Genomic DNA, 9,095 nt, shown 5'->3' on the forward strand with positions numbered 1-9,095 from the left:
ATCTAGTCCCGCCCCCATTACACACAGAATAAAAAATATATTTATCATAATCTTTTCTTTCAGATTTTTTTCCCCTTATTTTATTTTTTTTGCATTTTGATGTAACATTCTTTTACTTGTACATGTATTAAATATAAAACTGTAACATTAACCAGTAGGCTACGACCAGTGTAATCAGCACCAGTGCATTAACAGTCCCTTTCTCATTGCTATATTGCACAAGAGATTTTTTATGCCATGCTGGTGGCATGGGAATTTCAAAATGTCCATTTGTTGGATATTCTCATTATTACTATTATTATCATGTTTTGTTATCCCTTCACTGTCATGTAATCTGTTGATTTAAAAAAAAACATTGTCGCTTGTGATTAATGTTAAGAGCTAATAGCGAATATCAGCATTAACACACTAACCTGAGACAGCAACATCTTACTAGCAAAACACCGACTGCATCTTCACTGTGAGCTAGCTCTAGCATTGTGAGTCAGTTTCATGTTCGTCTGCTCTGCCCCTCTGAGCCCAGCAGTCCCGCTCTCTCCAGCACCCTGTCCACACTGGGGATGAGTTTTTCATGGAAGTCCCACAGCCGTGTGTCCTTCTTGAGTTGCTCCCGGGTTAACCCTTCCTGCAGAGGCACGCGGAAGTGCATGTTCCGACAAACATCAGGAGGAACCATGAACCATTGTCCAAAAATCTTGACTACCTCATGTACGGAGATCTGCTCCACCAACCTGGGACGCACAGAGACATAAAAGAGTAAAAAACAAATATTCAGTTTAGGAGTTTTATTGTAGTTAACCATCCTTGCAACCTCACTGTCTATTTGAAATCTGTGTGGACTCTGGTAAACAGCTACTATATTGTTGTGGGTTCTGAGTGAGAGTAAATTCCAGTCTGAGTAAGTCACCATACCTTGGCTGAACTATCATCTTGCAGTTCTCATCCTTTTTGTCCGGCTCCTGCCTGTAGATGCGCTCCAAAATATTATTTCCTGGCACCCCATTCCACTGGGGCAGGTGAAACTTATTCCCACTTGGCTCAAAGTTTATATTGGGGAATATATGGTTTTCCATGAAGAACACCGCCACCTACAGAATGTGACACAGCATTGAAAGAAAATATAAATACTGACATTATCTAAAATATGATCTTTAAGTCTGAATATTACTACTATTTGTTGTATATCCACATTGCGCACATTTGGTTGCTGCTGTTGGAGCATGTTCATCAAAGACATCAGGTTGTTGTGCTGGTATGGCATTATAATCTCATCAATGTCATTCAACAGGACGTAGCGTGACCGGTCCATGGATCTGTAAATGCACTCATTAAGAGTGGCTAACTGGCCAAAGTAGTGGATGTCCCCTCCGTCCTGTGAGAAGAGCCAGCCACGAGATGGATTCATATGCTTGTCGATGGGCCAGGGAACCATCTCCACGAAGCCCTCCTGGCTGTAGCTCTGCAGGAGGCGGTCGAGATCTTTGGCACAGTTGGTGTTATAGATCACCACTCTGTCCACACCCAGCAACCTGGAGTAATGTGAGGTAAAGGCTTTTAAGATCTCACTTTTGATTGTTGAGAAGGTTTGGTTTCATTTCTAAGATATTTATATTTCTCCAGAGAAGATAAAGCGTTGGTGCTCATAGCATTGACATTATTGCATTCACCACCTGGGAAGTCCAATACTCCCAAGTAAGACATGGCTAAATGCCTCAGTACTACTTAAAATGCCAGATGTTTGGAAAATAGCATGTAGGCTATTTGGTTTTAAGTTTTTTTTCCCACTGAGAACTGAAGCATCTGGAAACTGAGCTGTGAAAGCTGTCAGAAGAACCATAACAACGAGCAGACAATCGAGATAAAGCTCCTAAGGGTTAACTTCAGATGATAATCTCTGTAAATTTATCAAAGCATTAGTTACAGCCACCTTAGCTAGAGTCCACACAGCCATGCTAGCAGTCCTCTGAGACACAAGGTCCTTTCTGCAAAATGCCAACATTAGCATGCTAACACCAATGATTATGTTAGCATGCTAATGTTTAGTGTTGGCTGTGTACACTGTTAGAATGAACCATTAACATGTCAAAAATATTCGACAAGTTAAAATATTGAGCTCATAATTGTAGAAATTCAATGTCCTCACTGATGTTTGGACTTGAAGCTTTAAGGCATAGGTTCTCAAAGTGCGGCCCGTGGGCCAATGGCAGCCCACAGAAAGATTTCTGGCGGCCCGCAATGAATTACAGTTGTTAGTTTTGATCCACACTGTATGCCCGGAACAAAAAACAAAGCTCCGTGAGATAAGTTTGTAGAATGATACAGTGACACGACCGAATCGAAGATCCAACGATCTCAAAGAGCAACTGGGACAACGTGTGGAGGGCACTGGATGAAAGCACGGACATTTCCAATACAGAGCAACTGCTGATTATTTTCATCTTCAGTCACAGAGAATTTTGAAATAGCTGAGGAGCTGCTGAGCTTGGAGAGTGTGAAGACACAACAAGGGGAGTCGACATGTGATGCTGTGTGTCGTAGTCTCGATGCAACGTGAAGCTGCCGTCTATGGTCGTTGTCACAACAGTTGACGCACCGTCGATGGTCGGGAGAAAGACAGGTGCCGCTGTGTCGCAACGACGGAGATGGAGCCGGACATCAGAGGAATCATGGTCAATAGAAAGCAACACCACAAATCCCATGCCAATAAAAAAAAAGGTATGTTGACCTAGTAACAAAATGATAGGCAATGATAGATATTAATGATGATGACTTGTTTGGTAAGATATCTTTTTTTCCTCTCTCTTTTTCTCCCCCTCCCTCTGTGTGTGTGTGTGTGTGTGTCTGTCTATCTGCAGGTTTTCCTGTGGTGCTTTGGTGGCTGGAGTTGCGCCTGAATAAGCTCCATGCTGATAATACTGACCGTTCTTAAGATGTTTTTTTTTATGTATTCTGAAATGGACTGCACACAGGACTGTTATATCCCAAATGTGCCATTATTTGGGATTATTATTTGCCATTTATTAATTAAAATGTGTTTATTGTTATTACATCACTGGATGCGATGCGACTAATAAATGTGACCCGCTCTGGCGAAATGAGTCGGAAGTCGCAACGTTCTATTTTTAGATAATCAGCTGATAACGTGGAAAATCAATAAAAACTCAAAAAAAAATTTTTTTGCTAATTTCAAAGAAATGACATTCAAAAACAATCTCCCAAAGTTTCATAGTCCAGATAATTGAGGAAAGGCACGTAAATGACGATTAAAGTTGACTTACAACTTTTAACCCTCTAGAGAGGAGCACAACATTAGGCTAAATAACTTCTGAAGTTATTTAGCCTAATGTTGTGCTCCTCTCTTAAAATCGCCATATCTTAAAAACTATCCAATGTATGACTTTGACTAGGGTATCATTTTAAAGCTTATTTTCTCCTCTTTCCATTGATACCAAAATCTCAATTTTGAAATTTGGGTCACTGCGACTCATTTTGCTGGATCAGGTCACAAATGTAAACTGTATGCAACCTGCTCATTAAAATGATTACAAATGGGATTTTTTTTCTGTTTTTTTTTTTTCTTCCTTCTGCGGCCCTCAGTCCAATGATAGGTTCCTAAATTGGCCCTCAGCTATCAAAACTTTGAGAACCCCTGCTTTAAGGTCTAGTTTTTAGATGTCTTAATGGTCTTGGGCCCTTTTTTTAAAATCTGACTTACTTTTACCATATCTTTTACCCTGAGGTCCTCTGGTGCTGGCTTTTTAGCCATTCCAAAAGTTAGATCCAAAACACACGGGGAGGCGGCATTCAGTTATTATGGCCCCTGATTGTGGAACAGAGACAGAGCAGACTGTTGGTGTTTTTAAAAAGAGGCTTTTTTTCTGCTGATTTCTGCTGATTTCTTTTATTTCTTTATTCCTTTTAATCAGGCTTTGTATTAAATTTAGATTTTACATATTCATTTTATTTTATTTTATTTCACTTATTTTATTTTCTATGATTTTTATACCTTTTATCTTATCTTTTACTTTTTTTTTTTTAGTCTTTAGCTTTTACTGTCTTAATAGTCTTAAGGCCGCGGACGTTTGAGGTTTCATAGTCGAGCATACGGTGTCACATTTAAACAGGTCGATGAGACGTCTTCTTTGGGTCCACATTGAGTCTGCCTCGAGTGTGCGCGGACGGGGTCGGACATCCGCGGAGTCAAGTACGCCCGAGTATGTGGGGGCCTTTAGTCCATTAGTTTTTCTCTCCAGTGTTTCCTCCTGGGGGCCTGCCACGCTGGGAGTTGCTTTTGGTCTACCGATGGGGGTGCTGTCCCATGGATGGCTCTGGCCCGGGTGGTCAGAGGGCTCCATACCTTGGTGTGGGGCCTCCTGTCTGCCTGGGTCGGGGTTGCCTCTGTGGCAGCGCTTCCTAGTCGTGGGCCGGGAGGCAGAGCCCTCTCAGTGTGGTCAGCCCCCAAAAGGTGGTTCTCCTCTCCCCTCAGGTGTTGGTGCCTGGCCATGTCTCTACAACGTCTCACTAATGACAGCTAGTGTGTGGGTGTGCATGCTTGTGAGTGTGTATGTGTGTTGGTATGTCTCTATGTGTCTGTATGTCTCTATGTCACTGTGTGTATTTGCGGAGGGGAGGGGGGGTTGGGGTTGTTTCTTTTTGTTTTGTTCTCTTTATTTTCCTTGTTGTTATAGCCTATGTGAGGCACTTTGTGTTGCTTTTAGCATGAAAGGTGCCATGTAAATAAATAAAATTTGAATTTGGAAATTTTTCAGCTTCCCTATGCCTGAGGTGAGACGGGTCCATGGCATTGGTCCAACCTCCCATTAGTCCGACTTCCCATTGGTTCAAACTCCCATTGGTCCGACAATCGGAGTAATGAGAGTTCGAACTAATGGGAGGTCCTCATTAGTTCGAACTGGACTAGTTAGCATTAGTCCAACTCTCCATTCTTACCGTTCACTATGCATTTATATAATTATTCATATAGGCTCTACCTGTCAATAAGACACACGTGGAAGAAGAGGTGCAGTTTATTGTGTTTCACCAACGAGGAGCTGTCATTACGCACGACTTTTACGCACTGCTGCGCGCTCATTAGTGTCCATAATTAAACCTTGACACTCACATCAAATCAAACTTACAAACACAATTAACTGCACATCTTCTTTCATGTGTGTCTCTTAGACAGGCAGAGCCTACAGACAGGTGGATTGGGATCTATCTCTCTCTCTCGGACGCAATCAGAAAGGAAACGGAGGCTGCGCATTGATCCTTTTTTCCTTTCTGGGATCAAACGGATCATGTGCATAATTAACTGCAAAACAAGCACTTCATATGAATGACATATAACAGAGAGAGCGAGAGAAAGCTGCATGCTCGTATCAATGGAAGAGCTTGTCAGAAAGTAGCGATGACAGTTAAGCTTGTCAGAAAGTAGCGATGACAGTTAAAACTAACGGGACCACCCATTGGTTTGACCTCCTATTGGTCCGACTTGTGGTTGATTTTGTCAGAGTAACGGGAGGTCGGACCAATGGGCAGTTCCCGGTGAGATTTGGATATTGCAGGAGCAGCTGATCCGCTTTAGACAGATTCTGTTGTATTGGTCACCACATGTATGAGTCCCAGTGCAGTTGCAGTGTCATGGCCCAGCAGTGATCCGTAGTTACCTTCAACGATGTAGAATGCTGCCTGAGTTGTGGTGGCTCTGCCATGAAGTGAGAGGGGAGTTTTTGCACCATAGGGATAAATTATTTTGCTTGACTGCTCAAGTTTGAGTTTGGTTTTCATTTTCAATATGCTGAATTTTTCTATTCTTTTTTATTTCCATCCAGGAGGTTAGCTGAGGCTCCTGAATTGACAAGAACATCAATGCTTTCACCAGCTATCATGACTGACCCCACTGGCGGTTCCCTGCCCTCTGCATCGACTGACCACCCTGATGAGGAAACATACCTCCACAATTCCTGCATTTCATCTTTGTCTGATTTTGCTGTTCCGCGTTCGCCGTTTGGGGCCCAGAGGTGGTCCATTTTTTGTTTCTTGTGTTAGGCATGGCTGCAATCTGTCCCATTTCATGTTTGTTTTCCATGCCAGAAGCCTGAAGTTCTGAGGTTTCAATAGCTCTGGCAAGATCCAAAAGTCCTTTAAGTGTTCTGGGGTCTACTCTCAGTGCCCCTTCTCCTGAGAAGGTGATTATGTTGCAGCTAGAAGTATTATCTGAGAACTTTTGCTTTCTTTGTCCACATTATTAAATTCTCAATTCTGAGCTAACTTGTCTCAGTCTGGTATTGAATTGCATCTGACACGTTTTCATCTGAGTCGTGTTTTTTGATTGTTGGAAATATGTTAGATTTCCGTATTCTACATTACAACTTGCGACTGAAGTATTCAGTGAGTGAGAACTCGTACTGCCTTATCAAATATCATCTGGTTAGTTCCTTGTTTATCAGCGAAAAGTGCTCAATAGAGTATCACTTGCGACTTGTTCTCCAGCATAGTACAGAAACATAGCCCTGTTTCTTGTTCTATCAGGCAGCTGCAGTGAGAAATGTTTCAAATCTCTTAATCCACTTTTTCCATTTTAGGGAAAGGGATGCTGGTTCTGCATTTACATCAAATAGGGGGGGTGAGGGTAATGGGCTGCCAACTTTTGGTCCCTGGCTGGAGTGAGATTCTGAAGCTGCCTTAGCTCTTCAATAATATTATAATGTTGTTTATTCTCTGTCTGTCTCTCTCTCTCTCTCACACACACACACACACACACACACACACACACACACACATAGACTGTGATGTGGGCTTTATGGTCTGGCATACATGTAATTACTAACACAACCACACACACCTGCTTGCCTAGTGCTCTGGTAATCCCTCTCTCCTCAGCTGCCCTAGGCTGTTTGGGTTTCCCAAGTGTGCATGGATGATGAGGATTTGAGTTTTCAAACAGCACGGCCGACGTCGGTTTACGAATGAGAAATATGTAGGTCAAATTAGCCTACTCTGTTTTTTTTTTGTTTGTTTGTTTGTTTTTTTGGCCGGGTTTGGACAAAGTATTAATGCAAGTCGATCCGCATCGGGGACGGGACGGGTCGGATCGTTTTTTAATTTTCAGGCTCGTTAGAACTCCAGCTAGATGCCAGGCGCAGCAGGACTTCAGAGCTTCATGTCAGTGCTGCGTTAACGCAACGCACGGTGCCACTGTTGTGAACGTCACCTCCCGCCTCTACTGCGCTGTGATGACAAGGAAAGTTTTCTCCTCGGCTTACAGCAGAGCAGAGTGACAGACAGATCCGTGTTTCGGACCAAACACTATAAGTGATTGCTGTCGGAAGATATAACTATTTAAGACTTATATTAACACAAACATTCCGCTTACTTCTGCTTTAACTTTAGGGTCATTAGCTATGACGTGGTTCAGCGGCAACCGGCGGCAACCTGTCAGAATAGAGATGTCCTTCGGTTGCCTTTTTTTTCCTTTTTTTTGTATTTCGGCTCCCCAATGACCAGCACGATTGAACTTTGACGTCAGTCACGTGACGAGCGACCAAAGCAGCTAAAAATAGTTGCCATTTTGGGAGCTGTCTTGTCTGAAGCCTACCCTTGAGCGTTTTTGACGCTTTGGAAGCTTTTGGTGTGAACGCACAGTTAGTCTCTTAAAGGGATACTACTGGAAGGCAGAATTAATGTGTGTAAGACATTTTATGGAAACCCATTATATTTTGATACAATTAGTGGTGCTAAATTTAAAGCCAGGAATTAAGGCAAGGATGTGGTTAATCCTCTGGGAGCCATGAATGAAGAAAATTGTATTTAAATGGAAATCCATAATATTCAAACCTGAGCTTAACACATTGAACCAAGAAGTCAGTCTGTCAGTGAACTATAGGTTAATAATTAGGTGAGGTTATTAGTGAGCACAGTTAGTGTGAGTAAATATAACTACTACGCTGACAAATAATGCAGTCACAGCTCACTGTTTTCTCAGCATTGTATGTTGCATTCAAATGTATTTGTTAAGGTGTATAATACACTACATCGTTAAATATTAATTTTTGAGAATTTTGAGTGACCTAAGACTGTACCCTGTACATTTCCAGGTGGTTGTTGCCAAACTATGTGCACATTGTTGTAGTTTCCAAACAAGGTGGAGATGCAGGACTGGGTAAAGTTTATATTGCGCAACATTATCCTCCTGTCTTATTTGGTCCTTTTGTTTCTTAATGGGAGCCAGAGTTGGTCGGATTTCAGCCGTTTCTCTCTGGCTTGAGTATGAAGAGGTAACATGTGTGGCATTACAGTTTTTTAGTGGAATCCGACACCATGGGACGACGGTAGCAACAAAACAGGATGAATCAAAAGTTGTGCAAGTTTGTTGTGAAACAGTTGCCTGGAGGTGGTGTTCGCTCGATGTGTAGCCTGCACAGCTAGAAAAAAAACAGTGCAGGGGCTGGATGGGAGTCTCTTCCTAAACATGCTAATGAGTGCGTATATCAAAACCAGTTAACATCTCTGGTCCCATGTAGGCCCAGACACCAGGAAGTGCTTGGTGTTGTTGAGGGGGGTGATGGTCTCCTCAGAGACGTGGAAGGGGCAATTTTTTGGAGGCCCATGTGGGGTTGGGACTGGGACTGAGGTCTTGAGTGTCCACACAGTGTAGATGCAGAAGATGATGAGATGCCTGGGCAACAACTGCACACAGAGTTTGGAACATCACATTTTGAATAGATTTTTGCCTTGTCGCAGAGTCCAGACGAGCATTTGATTGATTCACAACCTGTGGAAAAAAATTAGAAACCACAGTTGAGAGAAAATTCAGTAATGAAGAACACAATGAAAGCTAACAATTAGCCTGTATGTGTAGGAAGTAGGCTACTGCAACGGTTAAAACAAAAGGGCCCAACGCATTTGGTTGTGGGCACTATGATGAAGTCAGCCAGTAGGATAGGCTAGTCCATGTAGTTAATCGGCTGACATTAATGTCTGTATCAAATCCACATTTGACTACAAACCATTCAACATAGACTGCAATATGCTCTCTCTTGGAGAATATTAGATCTAAGCTTGATAAGGGGGGAGTTGTTGCAGCTGCATTTTTA

At 42.4% G+C, this 9,095-nt stretch overlaps 1 pseudogene; it reads right to left on the minus strand.

The window, feature by feature from the left end:
- Window positions 1–414: 414 nt before the first annotated feature.
- LOC146962766 (uncharacterized) overlaps window positions 415–9,095 on the minus strand; it is a 13,045-nt pseudogene continuing 4,364 nt past the window's right edge.

The sequence above is a fragment of the Trachurus japonicus genome, chromosome 23, assembly GCF_045865225.1.
Source record: "Trachurus japonicus isolate A0001 chromosome 23, Traja_1.0".
In the NCBI taxonomy this organism is placed as follows: Eukaryota; Metazoa; Chordata; class Actinopteri; order Carangiformes; family Carangidae; genus Trachurus; species Trachurus japonicus.